The sequence below is a fragment of the Sceloporus occidentalis genome, unplaced genomic scaffold, assembly GCF_023333645.1.
Source record: "Sceloporus occidentalis isolate IW3139 unplaced genomic scaffold, rSceOcc1.0.p SCAF_1, whole genome shotgun sequence".
Lineage (NCBI taxonomy): Eukaryota > Metazoa > Chordata > Lepidosauria > Squamata > Phrynosomatidae > Sceloporus > Sceloporus occidentalis.
Window position 1 is genome coordinate 194087867 of NW_028316981.1, and position 21937 is coordinate 194109803.

The following is a 21937-nucleotide window of genomic DNA, read 5'->3' on the forward strand; positions in this document are numbered from 1 at the left end:
GGACTATCAGGCAGTGAAAAGGATGGGGGAGAATTGGGATGCTCCCATCCTTATCGTGCAATTGTGTGAAGATTATCAGATGATGTCCCACGGTGTCATGCTCATCCTGTTCTTAACCCGTCAATGAAGTGCAATGATCCCTTCATTTTTTTATTCATGGGAGTTTCCTGTGAATAAAAAGTGGTGGGACCATTGCACTTCATTGGCAGGACAAGGACAGGATGAGCGCGATGTCATTGGATAATCTTCACTCAATCATGTGATAAGGACACGAGCATCCCAATTCTCTCCAATCCTTTCCCCCGTCTGATAATCTTCAATGTCTTTTCTCATAAACCATGGTTTCCAGACCCTTCACCATTTTGGTGACTCTTCTCTGGACACACTCCAAATTGTCAACATCCTTTTTGAATTGTGGTGCCCAGAACTGCACACAATAGTCTAGGTGTGGCATGACCCAAAGCAGAATAGAGTGATAGTATTAATTCCCTTGATCTAGACACTATACATTTATTGATGTAGCCTAAAATTGCATTAGCCTTTTCAGCTGCCACATCATACTGTATGTGCTCCACAGGAAGCATTTTTGTTGAGTATACTTTCCACTTGACCATGTTGTTACAGATTTATTTAAAAAATGAAAGGATTAATTAAAAACTACAATTAAAGCTCCACTAGGATTCTCTTGCATGAACAGAATTCCTCAGGAGATATTCCACTGAAGCAAACCAAAGTTTGCTTTAAAGAGCTGTGATCTAAGAAGTAGGTCTCAGCTACAGGGAGGGGTAGACAGTCTGCAGCCTTTATAATCCATTTTCTAAAGATGGTCATTTCAAATCTTTAATTCTAAATTTAGAACTTAGAATTTTTATGGCTAAATGAATATGCCAAGGTGGGTGACATGGGACACTGATGCATTAGGATGTTGAAATTGAACGACTACATTATAATGGTGAGATTCAAAGCAAATGGCTTTAAATTGATTGAGCTTTCCAAAAAAATAAAAGAAAGAAATCTATATTTTAGGCAAGTGTGGTCATCTTGATATAATGAGACAATGTCCCAAAGATGCTCTAGTCCCCACAAGAGATATTCCCTTCAACAAAGGACTATGGCTCTACAGAAGTCCTGCCTCTGTTCAAAATTTGTGTATTCTTCTATTTGTAAAGCTAAACACACAACAAAGCAAGCACAAAAGGATCCATTGGTTGATGACAAAAAAACACCCATGCGCATCCAATACTTTACTAGTCCAGCTAGTCTTTTGGGAGAGTTAAGGCTGTCATGTCTGCTGGGGTAAAACTGTTTGTGGGAGCAGGGAGGCTTGTGTGTGTGTGTTAGTGTTCTATTGTGTTTTGGAGAGCTTGTCTGTCGGGTTAAAGCTGTTTGTGTGAGCTAAGTGGAGGCTCGCTTGTGTGCTTGTTAGTGTTCTAATGTTCATCCAAGTGTAGGCCCAGGTCCTCTGTCTGAGCACATGGTAAGAGGAAGTGAGTCAGGGACTTGGGCCTGATACAGACAGGCAGAAAGTGCCATCCTGGGGAAGATTTAAGGCCTCAGGAGAGTGGAGCATCCCCATGCTCCAGAGCCCTACCGCACTCTCCCAGCGTCATTTTGGTGCACATGCCTTCAGATGGCATGCGCACTGATGACGTGTATTGTGTACTGCATCCAAATGGGGCAGCACACAACAGACATCACCACGCCACTCCAGAGCGCTAATGGTGCCTTGGCAGCAGCAGAAAAAGGAGCCACATTTCGCAGCTTTTTCTGAGCACATCGTTGCCGTGACATGCGGTTGCCACAGCAATGATGCAGGAGATAAAGGGGTAGCCTCTGTCTACCCCTCCCCCCCCCCCCCCCCCCCGTCTGTCCAGCCCCTTGGTTGGGAGAGGAACTAGCAGCCACTAGCTCTTGATATAGTTGCAGCTCTAATACCTGGAGCTTGGCCAACAGGCAAAGCCAACAGGTGTGCTGTGTGGGAGTTTAGCAGGGAAGTTTTGAGGGGGAGGTCTGGAGTGCTGTTTCAGTACTTACTTAAGACTACTGAATATGGATACATATTTGTCTGAGAATGCGTGTTAGCTACACCTGCAGAATGTGCAAACTCGTAGCCTTGTTCAAAGAGAAGGTCCAGCAACTTGAGGCCCATGCATCTATTCTTCAGCATAATAGGGAGCATGAGGTTTTCTTGTACAGAGCACAGCAGAGCAGACTGTCCTGGATGAGGAGCACACAGGGGGGAAAAGAGGATCCAAACAATTACTCCCAGTTGACCTGACATCAATACCAGGAATGATTCTAGAGCAAATTATTAAACAGACAATCTGTAAGCACTTAGAAAGGAATGCTGTGATCACTGGATGTCAATATGGGTTTCCCAAAAATATATCATGCCAGATTAATCTTCTCTCTCTCTCTCAAAATATATTTACAAGTTTGGTAAATGAAAAGAATCCTGCAGATGTAGCAAATCCCAATTTTAGAAAAGTCCCATGTTATCTTTGGGGGAAAAAAGCTAGTAAAATATGAGCTAGTCAATTCCACTCTTAGGTAGATTTGTAACTGCTTGACTGACCAAACCCAAAGGATACTCACCAATAGCTCTTTTTTATCCTGGAATAAGTGACTAGTGGGGTGCCACAGGGTTCTGTCCTGGGCTCAGTGCTATTCAATATCTTTATCCATGACCTGGATGATGGAATAGGGGGCATGCTTATCAAATTTGCAGATGACACCAAACTAGGAGGAGAAACTAATACCCCAAGGGGCAGGATCAGAATTCAAAATGGCCTTAGCAGAATAGAGAGCTGGATCAAAACTAACAAAATGAATTTCAACAGGAGGAAATGTAAAGTGATACACTTAGGCAGAAAAAACCCCCGAAATGCATAATTATAGGATGGGTGAATCTAGGTGTCTTAGTAGACCACAAGCTGAATATGAGTCAACAATGTGATGTGGCAGATAAAAATGGCAATGCAACTTTAAGCTAGTTTCTAAGTCAAGGGAAGTACCACTCTATTCTACTTTGGTCACACCTTACCTGGAATACTGTATCCAGTTCTGGGCACCATAATTTAAGAAGGATATTGCCAAGTTGGAATGACCAAAATGGTAAAATGTCTGGAAACCATGCCCTATTAAGAGCAGTTTAGGAAGATAGATATGTATAGCTTGGAGAAAAGTATGTTAGTAATTGATACGACAGCCATGTTTACATTTTTAATGGTTGTCATATTGAGGATGGATCAAGCTCATTTTCTGCTGCTCCAGAGACGCAGGTGGGTTACAGACCGCTGAAAAGCGGCAGTCTGCTGCCGCCGCCGGTTACAACATCTGGGAACCACAGCAGACAAACGGCGCGGTTCCCAGATGCTGCAAAGAAGGAGCACGAAAATCGCGCTCCTTCCTGGGCCGTGGATGTGACGCCGCGAGGCGCTAGTCGCGCACTCATGGCATCATATCTGGGGCATGATGTGCGTACGCAGAGCGTCTGCTATGTAAAGATGGCTGTCCCCATGTGGATGGCGGCACCATCTCTTACACACTCCGCGTGTAATAGGGTTGGGGGCCGTGAGGAAGAGACGGCTCTTCCTAACCCTAGTATGTGCTGAGCACGTACTTTAATGCCCGTCTGTAACGGGCCGCAGACATGGAGCAATGAATTCAAATGGCAGGAAAAGAGATTCCACCTAAACATTAGGAAGAACTTCCTGACAGTAAGAGCTGTCTGAGAGTGAACACACTACCAGAGTGGCGGAGTCTCCTTCTTTGGTGGTTTTTAAACACAGCCTGGATGGCCATCTGTCAGGGGTTCTTTGATTCTGTATTCCTACATGGCAGAATGGGATTGGACTCAGTGACCCTTGTGCTCACTTCCAACTCTATGATTGTACAATAAGCAAAGCAAAAAAAAGGTCTATGGTTTAACATTCTGGAGGGCCTTGTCCACTCAGGTGTTGCCCAAATTAGGTTTGCATACAATGATGCATACAGACCCTCCCTCCTAGTACTGAGAGAGGCAAGATATTCCTGTTCTCAAGTACTTATGAATACCAAGGCTGGCATGGCCTAACACCAGCTGCATAGATGTTTTGGTTATGCTATCTTGTTTATACCTTGGGGCCCCTTTCAGGATTATATAGAGCTCAAACAGAATAAAATGATGCTGTCGCACTAATATATACAGGCATTTCAGTGAGCTCAAATACATAGATATGCTCATTCATCATAACAATAATATGTGGCAGATTGCAATCCCATAACTATATCCCCTCATCAGTCTTCTGAAAAATGCAGCCCCACTACATAAAGAAACTCAGGTCTCTCAGTTACAGGTCTCTGGAGGCCTTTCTTGCCCCCTTATAAGGCCCCTGTATTTCCCTATAAATATCATTTTTCTTTCTTTTTAATAACATTTTTATTGTAAAAAATTTTTCCAGTATAATAAAACTACAATAGATGAAAGAACAGAAAATATAAACAAATACAAACTTACAGAAGAAGATACAAAGAGAAACAGATTTGGGGGGGGGGGGGGGAGTTTGAGAGTGAAACACTGACTTCCAACTTTCTTACCGATTGTGAAATGTGTTATAAAATCTCTTCTTACAAAATATCTTGTATTTCTACTATTTATTTACTCCTACTAATTTTCAAAACCCAACAGTTAACAAATTACCCTCCTTTTCCTGCAAAAAGAAATAAAAGCATCCCAGTCTTTTCTAAAATTATTCCGTTGTTTTGTCTTATTAAAATGGTTAGCTTACCCATTTGAGCAAGATCAGACGATTTAATTAACCAATCCTCCTGTAGTGGAATTGTCCTATCTTTCTATTTCTGCACATATAGCAGTCTTGCGGCTGTAGTCACATATTGAAGCATTTTTCTGCATTTTGTCTCGATCCGAGAATCCATCAGACCCAACAGAAGCAGTTGCACATTTAATTGAAGTTTTAGCTGAATAATTTTCTCAATCAATCAATGTATCTGATTCCAAAACCTTCTCACAAGTCCACTGCATATTAAAGAAAGTCCCAATTTACTGCTTACATTTCCAACACACCTTAGTAGTCCCTTTATACATTTTGGACAATCTCTCTGGAGTCTAATACCAGACAAAGATCATGTTCAACTGGGGTGCAACTGCTATCAGCACAACCACCTCAGCTTGAAAGAACTACTGTACCTTTTTGAACTACAGCTCCCAGAACTCTGCAGCTGTCTTGGCCATGCTGGCTCTTGAGGACTGGGAGATGTAGTCTAAAAATGCTCAGATACTGCGAGATCGGAATCTGCCAAGTTCAGATGCTGCCAGTATCACACACATACACAGCAAGTTCGGAGCAAAATACTTTTTGTTAAGTGCATCTATTTCGTCCTAATACTTCTTCAAGGTTTTTCCCTATCGGACATGACAAAATGAAAGCAATCTTGGGTGCTTTTCACAATATGGCTCACACTGATTTCAATATCATAACAAAATAAGACTGACTTAGAAACTAAAAAAAGTAGAGCTCCCATGCCTGGTCTCCACTTGATGTCTCTCATTTTATCTGGATGACCTGTCATGGGCAAGAGTCACCACCAATATGGGACTGGGAAAGGGGACACTCAAATAACCCACTTCCAGTCCTTACAACAAAACTGAACATTTCTTTTGTTTTGAAAAGCATTTGCCTGTTTAATCAAATGTGGCATTTTATTATGGAATGCTCTTCCATCTCAAAATCTTCCCTTCTTCCTAAAAAGAGGTTTTCTTTTGCTATTATATATCTGATTTCATTTAACAATGGTTGCAGGCTATATAGAACATTTCCTCTAGATAATCGCTGTCAAGTCTGTCTGACAACCTAAATAGTAAATGAATGAAAGAATGAAATGAGGCATCCCATTCAGATGACCAGTATGTCACACCTTTCATTAACTGGTGGAGGACAAATCTATCAGTTTCATATTCTCCCAAATGGCATTTTTGTGAATTTGGGTAAATTCTGATCAATCAGAAATGCTCACCCATCCGTGCTATTAATTAAAATAAATGGTGCATGCATGATAAAGCTAAAATGTTAAGAATTCTTTACAAATCCCATTCATACAGTAATTAAAGAAAATGTTTCAAATGGCTTCATCTCCTTACCTTAAAACCTAAAAGGAAATTCTTCTAAATGGATACAGAACAGCCACCCATTTCATGTTTGTATACTGGTGGGCATTAATTCATCTTAAGCAAACTGATGGATATTCTTTCATCCTGGGATTCTTTGCAGACTATTTCACATAGCAGACCAGGGTATACTGTTTCTGGACTGTGCTAGTAACTGCTGCACTGGTTAACCAACACCTATTGTTGCCAAATAATGCAGATATAATGGATGACAGAAAAGTGACTCACCATCGTTGTATTGGGCTAAAAGTCCTCAAATGGGGGACATGGGGGAATATAAAATCTGGACTTTTGCTGATTACTCATTGGTTGAATCATCTGCAAGTAGACTGGACAAAACACTGGAGAGCTTCTTGCCTGGAGCAATCCTGGATTCATGAAGATTAATTGAGAATCTTTTTCAACTCTACTATTATATGGAGAGGGGGAAGGAGAGCAAATCCAAGTACAATATCCCTGGATTTGAAATTAATTCAGGCTTCCCTCTGCTTTGTAGAAAATGCCAACTATTCTCAACTTTTTTTTTCAAATCTGTATTTGGCTAGCTTGTAATCTTTACAAGGCAAAGAAAGGTTGGGGTTTTTTGGGGGGGAGGAGGCTGGGGGAGTTTGAGAGCTGTAGTCTGCCCAAAAGTGACATTTCCAAGATCTGGACCATGACAATGGCTAATTGTTATGTCTTTACTGCATGACTTTACTGCAATTGATATTGGGATGGTGACAATATTTATGGCCATGATGTTATACCCTGCAATTTTTTTACCCACCCTCAGCTCTTTATAAATCCTGAAAACACCTCCCACCCCAAAAGATGCTCCTCACATTTGGGGTGTCTTCACAAAACATATGGGAAATTATGTAGAAGTGGGCATGGGGATAGATTAAAACTGGATGACCTTGTTTATTTGTCAGTGGGTCAGAAGTCCATTACCTACATAAGCGGCAAAACAAAAACTATGCATGAATGGTTCCTAAGCAAAATCAGAACCAACAACTGTTTCTTCAATGATAATTACATTTCTAACCAAACTAGCAGACATGATAAATGGAGGAGGAAGGGGAAAGTAAATGAACTATGTGCATTCAACACTGGAGTGAAAGTTTACATTTTTATTATAATTTATCCTATTTAACTATCAAAGAGGTTTGCAGCCATCAACAATTCGAATGCAATTTCAGGTGCAATTTCTGTGGACTTCTAATTTCTGTGGACTTGTTGTAGGAGAAATAGAAAATTGCAAACCAATACTGGAAAGCATGCCTAGGATATACAAGTAAAATAAGAACCTAGTCTTCACATGCTTATAGATGGTTATACATTATTCTTTAAAGGGGTTTTTGATTATCCTGTTTTGCAAAAAGCCTTTGTATTATTGAATGGCCTTCTACAGGGGCTACACATTCAATCTATCAACAGCAGTCCCTTTTTTACTATTTAACAGTTCAGTTATATTATATTATATATTATATGGAGAGTGTAGCCCTTGAAGAAAGCCATTCAGTAATATAAAAGCCAAATCACACTGAGCTTTTTACAAAACAGGATAATCAAAAACCCTTTTAATGAATAATATATATCCATCAATAAGTACATCGAGACCTGTTTCTTCTTTTGCTTATACTTTGCATAGGACATGACAACCTCTTTAAAATTGGCTTCATTTGTTTCATTTTCAGCAAACTGCCCTGGACTACTCAACATATCTTTTATTGTTCCTGATGTGAGTACATGCTCCCTTTTAATAGTGAATTCATAGCCACTGGAAAATATCATTTTCACATACATGACACTGGGGCCTTCACATCGACCATATGTTTTCTCTTTTCCATCTATGGCTGCATCCGCACTGTAGAATTAATCCAGGTTCACACCAGTTTAACTGTCATGACTCAGTGCTATGGAATTCTGGGGACTGTAGTTTTGTGAGACAGTTAGCCTTCTCTACCACAGGTATAGTGCCACAACAAATTACAGTTCCCAGAATTCCATAGCATTGAGTCATGGTAGTTATAGGGGTGTCAGTCTGGATTATTTCTGCAGTGCAGATGTAGCCTAATTCTCCTTTTCAAGCAGTTGGTTCTTGGCCTGTGCAGATTTTCCAATATGGTTTCTGGCCTGCCAGAAGCCAAAGATGTTGACAGATTTGCTTACTAGGCTAGCTATATGATTCCAACTGGAACAATTACCTGGATAACCAACATTGTACAAGCATACAGTTAGGGAATATCTAATAGTTATTGGGCTGTGCAATAGCCAACTATGTAATATCCAGTAGTGACTGGACAAAACCCAGTCTGCCTAATACCAGAATACAAGATATGTTTTAATTAATGCCTCAGACTCTCAACGTTTATCCACTTTTACCCTTTATGTGATCCAAGGTATACCAGATAATGTAAATGTCTCCTTGGCAGTTCATTGAGGTCACTGATAAAACACCACATCTTTCTCTGGAAATGTACAGAACTGCATGTATCAAAAACAGAAAAGCTATCTCTAACCTGGTATGTCAAGATATGAGATACAAGCCAAGAACCTAGACAGCAGGATGTATGGTAAAGTTCTCCATAGGCGAAACAATGACATGCCTACCTACACTTCTCCAGTCCACTTTTTAAGCTGCTAAAGCCTCCTCAACATGGCTGCTGACTGACAAAAGGAGAACAGGGGCCTGGTGCAGAAACGATTCCAGCTATCTTCAGAGACAGGCAACCTCAAGGACCTCCCAAGGGCCCTTCTGACAGCCTGGAGAATGATATAATAGTTGTGCATCCAGCTATACGAACACAGCCAGATGCTTCTTTGTCACGACTTCAGTTCCTAACAACTAGTAAGCGGCCATGTGTGGAATGGTGTAGATGCTTAACAGTTAGATTGGTGTGGGTGACACTGGGTTGTTGCCCAGTCAGTAGATAATTCCAACCTCTACAGAAACCAAAAAGTGAGTTAGCCATAAGATGGACTTAACACCTTCATTAGTCACTAACAGTGTGCCTGTCATAATTCTTGGCTACTTTATGTCTCAGCCTAAACCATATCACACTGTTATTGTGAGGATTAAAAAAAAAAGAGAGAAGAGGATAATGTATGCCATCTTGAGCTCCTTCAAGAAAAGGTGGGATAGAATGTAAATGATGGTCTTGATGATGATAATGGTGATGCTGCTGAAAATGACGATGATGAAGATGATGATGATCTGGGTAAACTAGATGTGATAATAACACAAATATTTGATTACTATCCTATTACCAAGCTTGCCTATTTCATTACATTGTAAATAGCACAAAGACACACTTTGTTTATATTAAGTGTGTGTAACAGTTTTGTTCACTAATTGCACAGCTTATAACATTCATTCAAGTTATTCACTTAATGTGCCTCTCATTAAAATAGCTCAGTGGGAAACCCCATAGCTGGGTTAAAAGGAAAAAAACAAGATACATACACAAAAGGACTCCCTAACATCAACAAAATCCCTGTAAAACTTGAGTGCTTAAGAAACAATCACCACCAAATCAAACTTGTCTTCTGATGTTCAGTCCCAAGTCAAAGATGAAGGCCAAAGACAAGCATTCAGAATCTGGGATAATATCACTGTACGTGAAACATAAAAGTGATAGTTGGATGCCTGTTGTTCTGCTACTAAGCCAATGCCGCCTCTAATGTATACTAGTGATGTGAAGTGGTATTATGTTACTTAAAGAGATGCCCATGCTTTTGAAAGGGGAACATGATGTACATTATGGTTGGCATTGTATACATTAACAACAAACAAACCATCAGCCATAATGAAAACAATTAGGCCAATTGTGGCTAATTATATACAAGTGATTACAACAAGTGCTGAGATCTAAATTGCAAATGCTGCACATCCATTGCTGTGAAAAAGTGCCCCAGACATGTTACATTGCTGCTTAGAAATGTGGAAAAAATATCACTGGAAACAATGCAAGGAGTTAAGAATATTTGTAAGGGGCAGGAAGCATCGCCTTTGTGAACCTGTATCTCACAATTTCTACTACTGTACATCCAAATATGGGATAAGAGAAGATATTTTTCATGGCTTGCTTACAGTAATACATTGAGGAAACTGATGTTACTCAATTCGATTAGACAGTGAAGTTGCCAGCCACCACCCACTTACCTATCCTTAATTAGATTGATTTAGAACTTGATAAGACATAATTGCCCATTGGACTGGTGCTTGAGGCTTCTGTTTGTTGCCATTCTCATCCATCTAGGAGGATGAGTTTACCCTGTTTCAGGCTGAGACCTAAAGTTACACTGAAGAAAGCTACAGAGAACTTTGGATATAGTTCTCCATCAACCGCAAGGTCAACCAGGGAATGCTTCCCCTGTCACTTAACAACACTCCTTTCTGGTTGAACTTATAGTCAAGATAATATCTTTATCTTACATCCCAAACATCCAAATCCTGAGAGGTAGCAGCTTTCCAGTCTCCAGTCTCCAGTACAGTGGGAAATCAGACAATATACTTTAAACCAGAGGCAACATGCATTGGGCCAATTGCTCCCTTAGCTCAATTATTTCATTCCTTTGCATACTGAAATAGAAGGATATAATTGTAACTTCCAGTAGAGATGCTTGAAGAATTTGATCATTGTCATTGTCGGGTGAAATAGACCTGATCTGCATGTCCTGAACTAATGGACAGATCACAACTTAGGCGCGTTACAAATGTGCACAAAGTACGCGTTCTGCGCGTACTAGGGTTAGAAAGGGGTGTGCTAGGGTTAGGAAGGGTCTGACCTTCCTAACCGGCCCTGTCCCTAGAACGTGCGGAGCTCATAGTAAATGGCGGCGCCCATCCACACGGGGGCCGCCATCTTGACGTCTCGGACGCATAGCGTCCGGACGTCGTGTGGCGTAAGTGATGCCATGAGTGCACACCTTGCACCTTGCAGCGCCACTTCCGGGTGCCAAGAAGAAGCACCATTTTGGCGCTTCTTTTTAGCTGTGCCGGGAAGCCTCATGGTCTGGCCACTGGGGCCTCTCGGTGCAGCTAATGACGGCGGCGGCAGACAGCCCGCTTTAGGGCTGTCTGTAACGCGCCTTAGTTACCTTCTAGACAATTCATGTTCTAGCACAGTTTTCTACTATGAAAACAAAATCAAAATAGCAATAGCACTAGCAAGTACATTTTTACACTGCTTTTCAGTGCGTTTAAGTGCTCCCTGAGAGGTTTACAGTGTGTAATAAGGTGGATACTCATCTTAGCAATCTACGGAAGGATTTAAGGCTGAGTGGACCCTGGAGCCCTGCCTGGGATTGAACTCACAACTTCGTGGCTGTGAATGGCTGCAGTACCAGCATATAACATAGCTTCAAAGATGCATTTGGAGAAATAATACATAATTAAAAATAAAGTACATTTTATGCAAATGTATTAATATCACAGATTAGTATGAAAACAGGATGCTACAGACTGATCGTTTGTGCAAAAGTGGCATGGGCTGGAAATAGATGGACTCATTCATCTTTGAGCCTAGAGATGTCGTAGTTCAGGTTTTGAAACTTTTCTACACATGACAAGAAGCTTAAAAAGTTATTCAGTCTTGGATCACTATGGGGATCACTATAAATGTGTTGTATCATCGACCACCCACTCCCATGATGTCTGTTTTTATATGCCAGTATATTACACCTTAGCATCACTTCACTGATACATCATAATCTGAGGTGGGAATAGGTGTACACTGAGATTTATAAGTGCTGACAATTTCTGTGACTCAGGAATTAAGTGATATCACTTCAGCTGACTTTCCCAATGATGATGTGGTTTAAGAAACAAAGCTGTGGAGCTCAGGAGGTTGTTGAGCAATGCTAGAACAAATAATTAAGTGTAGCCTTATATGGGCATTTGCAAATCATTGTCTTCAGGACTATAATGGCAAAAAATACAAAGTTTAATATAGGAGTGTGGAACATGTGGGCTCTGAAATATTAAAGTAAATAAATAAGCAAGCAAACAAATATTGTTGAATGGCAACTGTTTCCTTGAAGTGGCACTGCCAAAATAATACCAAGATCTGCCTATGGAGGAAAGGCCACAAGTTTATTAAACGAACAGCAATCAAGGTAGGGTTGGCCCAAAGCATGAGGTCTGGCTCTGGAACATTGAACAACCCCACAGTTGTTCATGGCCAGGTTCTGGATGACATAGGGGCTATGAAAACACCATCTCGCAGACATGCAAGTGGCTGAGCACATGTTCTTAGTCAAGCCCCTACTCACTGGGAGGCACTGCCACGATGTGGCCCCTGCAATGGCCACAACGCATGCCCTCAGTGCACCCGGGTCCCAAAGGACTCCTGATCCAGTGCTACTCAGCCCTGGAAACCACACCCACCAGATCCATGGCCTATGCTACTGCCCCAGAAGTTGTGACAGGAAAAACCACAAATCCTAGGGAGGAAGAGTGGGAGAGCCGAGCAAAAATGGCGCCATGGAGAGATGCCACATGGCCTAATATAGGCCCATGAGGAGGAGGAACTGGGAAGGGAGGGAGCCCCGCCTCCAGGCCAGACAACCAATTGGCTGCCTAGAGTTCCAGGGCAACCATGGAGAGGGACTCCTTGCCTCCCAGTGAGTCCTGTCAGGAGGCAAAAGTCCCTCCCCTCCCCCCCAGCTGGCCAATCATGGGCCCACCTGCCCCAGCAAAGCATGCTGGAGCGCAGCCGGGCCCGTAGATAAGCAGCAGGAGGCACAGGGCCCGGCAGCAACATGGCCTGCCCTGTATGAGTTGGGCGGCTGTTTTATCAAGCTTGGTTGCTATTATCAAATATGGAGACAATGGGAAGTGCAGTCTAACAATGTCTGGAGGCCCAAACCTTCCCCATCCCTAATGTATGAGACAGAGATTGTATATTGTGAAAAAAGATGTTATGGCTAAAGCTAAATAAAGAAGAAGGAACAGAGTAGCTGGGGAGGCTGAATCACAACACTGCAAAACAACAGAGGACATGGTATGTATCTTGCCTTGGCCATCAGAGGTGAAAGAGAAAGGGTTGGAAACTCATGACCTTACATGATATTGTTTCATCTTCTTTGAACTTTACAGCAACAGTTTGCACAAGGTTCCATAACAACTGCTGTTTCCCCCCACCAGCTACAGAATGCTTGATATAGTGATGATGATGATGATTTAGTTATTCTCCTTTAGCATGCTAACTGAAGGCGAAACTCACCCAGGCACTAATGGCATGATTTGTCTGCTGTCCATTGTTTAATAGGCAAAGACTTTCCAGACCACACTGTACCATTGTGCTAGCAGAGCAAGTCTACATTTACACTGCAGAATTAATGCAGATTGACACCACTTTAACTTCCATGGCCCATTGCTGTGAAATTCTGGGATTTATAGTTTTGTGAGATATTTAGCCTTCTCTGTCAGAAAGCTTTGGTGCCAAAATAAACTACAAATCCCAGGATTCCTTAGGATGGAGCCATGACAATTAAAACAGGGGCAAACTGCATCAAATTTGGAGTGTGGCAGCTGGCCAAATCTCTCAAAATGATGCATAGTAGGAATGCTTGTAAAAATTGATCTTTGAGAGTTCTGATACAAACTATCTTGATTCATGCTTCACAGATTCATATGAAAACACTGTTGCTTGCTGGCTTTCACATTTCCTGAATATTATGACATAGGGACTAAACAGATGGCCCTAAAGAAGTGGCGTTATGCTGCCCCTTTGTGCGCTGGATCATGTCTGCAGCAACTGCACACCAAGGCTCCGATCTGGCATTTTTCCAGACCCAAAAGAAGTGACAAACTGCTGCTCATTTTGAAGCCGGAAAAAGGGAATTTGCTGCCATGGTGGCACTTTCCAGCATCCCTTTTGGCATGCATCATCTGAATGCCACACCAAAGGAGTGCCGTAACACCACCGGCCATGCAGTTGATCGGTTGGTCGGTCGGTGTGATGGCAGCTAGGGGATGGCGTTGGGATGTGCATTGTGCGGCTGCCATACCCACACTCCACCCTGATGCTGGTCCTTTTCGCTGGTCTGTTTATCCCTATAGTTAGTTCAGTTTATTTATCAAAATGCCCATATGTGTAACTTTAAAATAAATGTACAAAATATGTATATAAATATCACATAAATGTCAATTTTCAAGTGTTTTTTTTTTAAATCACAAACTAATATGGAAATGGGATGAAATAGAAAGTGAATATACAGGAATGCAAAAATAACAGTACAGGAAGCCACTTGGGACCAACCTGGAGGTAATATGAAGAAGAGAAACTCAGTGATCAAAACCAAAAGCAAGATTTCCAGTTCTGGGGCTCTGGAAGAGGGGCATGTGTAGAGTGAAAGCAATATTCCATAGACAGATCAGATTAGAACTACCCATGATGGACAATGCAAGGAAAGGAATAAATGCAGGAAAAAAGCAAGTTATGACTTGTATGAAGGGGACAAATTATAATGTATTTGCTTCTATTAATTCACCAAATCAATCATTTCAGAGTGTAACAGGGAAAAATCCACTTGCTTTAATATATGTTAACATAACAAATGTAGGCTGTCACACACCAGGACAGAACAAGCCACTTTTCAGATAATCTAGGAGGAAGTATTTGCTTCACAAAGCACAATGGGAAGATCATCCTATCTCAAAGAGTTAGTTGAACTATCTATAAAAAACGAAATTCCCTGAACTCCTCAACTGAAAACAATTAGCGGTGTAATAATGAAGGCATGCACTTCACAATTACTATGGGATAATCACCAGGCTTGTTTTGTGACTGATGAAGAAAGATGCTGAATGGAAATTTAATCACTGATTTCCTATCCTAGAGTGAGATGCCTAACAAGATAACATAATTACAGGCAAATGGATTTATATCTTTAGCTGATGCAAAATCATGATTACCCAAGGAAGGGAGCAGAATTTCATACAGCCAAAAATCAACATGGAATGTGCTCAACATGCATCAAAGGGGGATTATGACATGTTGCCTTGGGAATATAGAACATTAATGGAAATCACGAGGCCTTCCAAATGTTGCAGGTCAATATTTCCTGGCTGGCCCTAGCCTGGACAGCCAACAGGAAGGAACACTAGGAGTTGCAGTCCAACAACATTTGGACAATCACATGGTTCCTGCCCTGGGGTAGGAATAGGATACCCTGCAAGGAAAAGATCCCCTATAATGCTTGGAGGGGAAAGAGAAATTGACTGCATGTGAAGGAGGATACCTTTTTACACATTATACCTATTACCACATGAATATTGGGAAGAAGGGGCATATTCATGTTCCTGCCTCCCACATTAACCACTGGGCCTGATAAATTTACATGATACAAGTTGGACTGGGAATGCACCCCTGGTGTCCATTACAAATGTGTAGTTTTATACATTTGAGGGCTTTCCTAAGATATTTGTAGCGGCCGTTGTTCTCATGCAGTAAGGCAGTAGATTCGTGTCAAAAATACATATTTATCATTCTTATTCTTATTTAGGCCTTATTGAAAACAGGAAGGAAGGAACAATGTTAGTAGGTTTGGGTTAATGTGCTGTTTCTGTGTTACGTCTTTTTATTGTTTGTTGGTTGTTTTTGTTATGATAATAAAATATTAAAATGAAAAAAGAATAAGGTAGTAAATTCACTTCAAGATTAACCTAGACTTAAAAAGAGCTATCGAAGGTACCGACCCTGTTCCCCAAATAGGTTCAGTATCTTGGCTAGCACTTCTAAAGTTACCCAAATCCTTTATTAAAATCTCACACAAATGAGACCACATAAAGCTTCAAGGACAATTCCCTGAATAGCATTGTGTGACAGAAAGACATGTCTAAGCTTAATTTCATACATTCAATGAAGGACACAAGCTTGGACTTGGATATGGTCAGTACCATGGCTATATACAGTACATGTTGGGTTGAGTATAGTTACTTATTGAACAACTGAAAACAAAGTAACGAAACAAAACACTGCCATTCTGGTTCAAAGACACTTTTTCACATAGAGATGGCCCTACCATTAAGAAAAATGACTCAACTACCACAGACAGTCTTTGCTGAGGAATTTCCCTGGCTGTTTCCATCTCTTGCCACACAACTCATCCTGCCGTCTCGAATTTCATCTGTTGCTGTTTCATAGGAGAGGGTCTTAACCATCTCAGTGCCCATGATGAAGTTGGGATGGGAACAAAATTTGACAATATTTGAAAAATGGTTGAAAATCATGTTAAATCTTAAGCATCAGGAACCCCTGATAAGCATAATCCTGGATTTAGGATAATCTTTGCAGTGCATCACTTATTCTGTATAAAACTCATACACAGGTGTTCTTTTTATGTAGAGGACAACATTTTGGGTGGAGTCAATAATATTTAAGCACAGGAAAAAAATTTATACAGAAAATGCTCTTCCAAGGATTGTAGTTTAGTATTTGGTTTTAATAGGATAGTTGTGTAATGGTTTTAAACCTTCTCTTCAATATAATAACCTCCTCCTCCTCCTTTTGCTGTATTTCAAGTAAATTGTAGGCTTTCTTGGGTCCTGAACCGAGAGAAAAATGGCTATAAAATCAATTAGTGGACAAAGGGCAGTCCAGCCAAGTTCTTTGCAAGCAACAGGGATGAAACCATCTTGCATTTTCTGTGAGGCAACATAATGTCTCCATTCAGCCTTGGTGTCACTTTCTCCATTTTCCTAGCTGCAGCAAAGTTCTAGGGCAGCTTTAAAGTGTTTCTTTTCTTCTGTCAAGGACTATTGGAGATCAAAGTTTTTTTGCACTGTGTAATTATTTACAATTACACAGGCTGAGAAGATCAGAAGAGCGTGAGCACATATGTGGGGCAATGCAGGCTGTAAAGCAGCATGAGTTCCCTAAAAGGAAAACCCGCTGACTTGCAACCCCCTGCAATTGTTTCTTGTCAGCCAAAACCTTGTTACTAAACTTTCCCTCTGAGTAGAAAAAAAAACCAGGCAAACAAACCCCCAAAGATTCAGCCCTGATGGCTGGTGTCTTCCAGGACAGTAGGAAAGTGAATCTGTTCTGCTTGGAGTTCAAACTCAACAGGATCTGTCTGAGTCCTGAAACTGATGCTCAAAACCTTGGGGATTTCTTTTGAAATTCATACTAAAACCCACAAGTGGAGTTACCACCCTAGTCACATGGGAGCCACCAGATGCCATGTTCTAAATACGACTTGGTGCCTTGCTCAAATGACACTTCTTTAGATAAGGTGCAGTTTCATGAGATCCAGGTGGCAGTTGCCATTAAGGATTCATGTATTGTGCACCATCACCTTGGACAATTTAATGGTTGAATGTCCATCCCCTCTCCCAATATATTTTACCAATTGAGACAGAGCAACAAATTTATCCTCCCTTCCATCAACCTGTGCCCAAAGACAAGGTTATTTGCTACACACAGCAGAAAATCTCGCAAACACCTTTCCCCATCCCTGGCAATAAAATTAACATAATAATAACCCAAGTGTCAGAGTATTTGTCCCCCTATCAGGATAATCCAAATCTGCCTAATGGACAAACCTAGCCTTCCGTCAACCAACACAATGGTTATGCTTCCACTGGTGGGAGTAACTTGCTGGTGTAAGTGATGTGGGTGGCCCAAAGAGAACTAATGTAATCACAGGTGCTTCACTCATAGTGGGGTGGCAACAGAAACCATCTCTCTGAAGAGAGAAAGCTGCTCTGACTGTTCTCAAGCTGCTCATGCAATGGAGCACATTGGTCTGGTGACAGAAAAAGCTTCTTCTGCTATCCTCACCATTTTGCACTGCCGTGATGAACTGCTCTAAAAAGTGTCTGCTGAAGTATTGGACCCTTAAACTGGTAAAAGGCATCAACAGAATTCCTATGCTGCTTCCATCAGTGCCCTGATCCAGATCAGGCTTCCTGTACCTGTTATGGAAAGTGAGACTTTTGTCTGAGTAGACATGCACAGGACTGCACCAATGGGACCTAAAAGAAATAGGCTTTGTTCAGGAACCTCCACTAACCAAGGCTTCAGACAGGGCAACAGGTAAAGACCTCAGTTTGAAATATTAAAATGCTTCTGCCAGTTACATTAGCCAGAACTGACAGCAGGGCTCAGTAACTTATACATCTTGAATTTCTTGCTAAAATATTTCTACTTGTGGTAAAGCTACAAGGTTGTTAAGCTACCCTTTGTGTTTACAAGGCCCTGGGCTTCAGGAGATGGATCCTTGTCTGGTGGGCTTAGAAATCTTTTTATTTACCCAGACAGCCTCGTGGTTTGAGGTTAGGATCAATCTAGGCTTTATTCTGAACTGTGAAAGAGCTACCTATTTTTGGAATAGGGCTCAGCACTTGGATAGCTCTTTACACGTTCACACTAAAATCCAAAGTGGATTCATTGCATCCAGGTGTCACTGGAATAACTTGAGGTGACATAATTTCATAATTAAACAAGACTATTCATAGTTTGGGACTTAGCCTGCACAAAATGTGCATGCTCTGTTAAACTCTTAATGTACTGTATATAAAATTTACACATGGTTCTTTTGAACAGAAAATATGGTTTTCTGTGCAGGAAACTACATTTCCCGTACAGAAAATACTATATGTGTGTGCATGTTTGTGAACACACCCGAAATGCAGTTTTCAGCACAAAAAGTTTGGGTTTTGTGCAGAGTCGGCCCTCAACTGTGAATATTGTCTTCAGTCCAGGATAATTCTTACCAGTATAGCCTAACACTTGAGAAAATCCTATTTTGACCATTAAAAAAACTATTTTCAAATATTCTTTCCTCCTAGTACTTTGCGCCAACCAAGATGAGCAACCCTTATACAGTTAAGTTTCCTACATGCGGGTCCATGTTTAGTTCCTTTGACACATCCTCACAAAGCAGTTGTTGGAAATGCAGTCAAAATGGCAACTGTGTTTGTGGATGTCAAGACTTGGGTATTAAAGAGAGATGGTACATAAGAGCACTAATTAACACACAGGCAGTATGTTCACCTTGAGAGAAGCTGCCAACTTTCAAATCAGTCAAGGGAAGAAATCTACTTGCATGCATTTCCACACCAGCAATTGATTACAGTTCTTTTCAGAAACATGGGCCTGAGCCTCATGCGATATTAAAATAATGACAAATAAAGAAACATCTAAAGATGCCAACTGCAATCTCATGGGATCTCAGTTTAATATTGCATTATGGCAAATCACTTTAAACATGCAGGCATCAAGCAGGCTAATCCATTCTTCCAGAATCTTTCCATTGTCATGGCCAAGATGCTGTTGTTGCCATAATCTGACTTGGACCTTTGTCTGTGACAGAAATTCTGTTTTAGAGACAGCTGCTCCCATCTTAATATTTGGCTTCCAAATGGGAAAGCCATGCCAAAGCCTGTCTCACAATGGCAGACGAGAGCATGATGTGTGAAACTAAGCACATTGCCTTCTGTAGCTTTTTGGTTAGTTTTGCATGGGAAATATCTTAAGGAAAATATATTTAATATTATAGTTCACCCTGAAAGAAGGGGAAATGATCAACATTCCATTAGTGAAGGTTTGTTCTCAGAGGACAGCTTTCCGACAAACACCATGTGATAATTTACCTATGAGAGATGGCCCTAACTGACAAAAGTATGCAGACAAATTTCCTTGTTACACAACAATACCTCAGACAGGTACATTCTCACATACTCAGATAACTGTGTAACCAAACAGTGTAAAATTCAGTGATGGACATACATCTCTTAACCAGGAGTGCAGCTATGCTACACAGCAGCTGGGTCCAACTTTAACTGTTATGCTTCCATCCTAGCAAGTTCTGAGATTTGTAGTATAGTGAGGTACTTAGGATTCTCTGTAAGACAGTCATAGTGTACTCTCCTGATTTGTAATGCTAGAACTCTCTGTCAGATTAATACCAAGTTCCCCACTGAATTACAAATCACAGGATTCTGTAGGATGCTCTTGTGGCAATTGAAATTGTATCAAATTGCTGTGTCCTATAGATATGTTCCAAGTCTAAGAACAACTTTAGGCAACTATATGTGAAATCACATTCCAAGAAACCACCATGTCTTACAATGAAGTGAGCTCGTAATAGATTCATCACCATATGAAATTGAATTGTGAACTCGTGAATGACGTACCTGTGAACGTATGCAAAACTGAGCTCAGATGGACTTGGAAAATACCATTCTTGGAGGGGAAGTTCTAATTTCAGTCTTATCTGCTATCTCAGCAGCTCCCTAAATAATGGTAGGAATGATGACAGCTGGTCAGCTCAGAAGAATCAGATGGGAGCCAAGAAAGAGCCTACTGGTGTTATACAAGCTTGGTTCTACAGTTTAAGTTAGGAATGTCTTGCTCAAGGACCCCTTGCTACCAGAACCTGCTTTTAGCCTTTGGCCTCTCTGAACTTTACCCGTCTGACTACTATAAACCACCTGTCTTAGATAATGTGGCTGCCCTTTCCCCAACAAATTTTAGCTCTTGCTTTTGGACTTGACTAGTGACTGCATCTGATGGATGCAAACACTGTCTGGTTCAGGAAGCTTTCCTTGAAGCAAAATTGTGCTAGTCGCATAGTGTGTTGATGTTTCTTGACAAATCATGGCACACAAATGAACCGAAGCTTTTTGTCCCAACTTCCTGGACAACAATTGATGTCACTTTTACCATATCAGTGCAGGGGATCTCTGCCCATGAGAAACATGCTTTATCTCACTGCTGACCCTTTTTCCAGAGATGAACAAAGTATTTCTGGCCTTCTGTTTCATGCTCAAGAACCTGTAAAATTATCACCAGAATGCACCTATCTACTCTCTACAGTGATTTCAGGAAAAAAATAGTAGCATCAATATACATTTTTTCTCTTCATGCTGCAGCTTTAGCAGGAACAAATGTAGCTGCTAACATTTTTCTTCCGCCTCCTGATATTATTGGAAACCATCCTGTTAGGTTTTCAAAATGTACCTGGAATGAAATTTAAAAGGAGGAAGGACATACCCTCTGGCACTTGGTAATGAGTACAACCGTTTCAGCAATCTGTGTGGGCACACAGAGAGCTGACTACTTGTGCCAAATGTACCCTTACTATACAGATAAAACAAAATTGCCAAAATTCCTTCCTTCCTTTACATCTTGTTATGCAATAAGAAGAAGGCAGAATTAATGATTTCCCAACTGTCTGCCTAGACAGGTATCCCTCATTCTAAGAAAAGGAGTTGTGAATATTATGTAAAAAACCAAAGGAAAAGAAAAATACATATATTTAGGAAATAAGTAGCTGATTTCAAAGGCAATAAGGATATAAGACCAGTCTATTATCATTTATGCATCTGCTAAACCTGACAGAAATCCACACCAATGTTTAGTGTATTAAACTGGCTTGAAACATAATGCCTAACATTAGATTTGTTATATGGAGAAATCAACACCAGCTCTTACAATTAAAAACTGGTTAAGACAATAATTGAAAACCACATGCTTGAGCAAACCTTAATGTAAGAAACTGGAAGCCTAAACCAATTCTGGAACCTCTTGGGAACTATTCACTTTGTAATATGTGATGCCTAGTAGAACCTCTGATTCTTTCACCTGTTCAGTGGGAGATGCCTAGCTGAAATAGAACATGCTTTTGAAATGTCTCTCAGCCTTGTGGCAGAGGGTATTCAAGAAACAGAAGTCTAAGCACTCCACCTCCAAACTAGGCAAAACTAGTTGGACAAATCTGAATTTTTCCCACCACTTTCAACATATCAGTAATATTTGCTGACCCACGAGCCTGTTT

At 40.9% G+C, this 21937-nt stretch overlaps 1 protein-coding gene across 2 annotated transcripts in view; it reads right to left on the reverse strand.

Moving 5' to 3' along the window:
* LOC149323170 (leucine-rich repeat and immunoglobulin-like domain-containing nogo receptor-interacting protein 2) overlaps positions 1-21937 on the reverse strand; it is an 813307-nt gene that overhangs the window by 228706 nt on the left and 562664 nt on the right. The gene's annotated exons all lie outside the window — the stretch shown is intronic.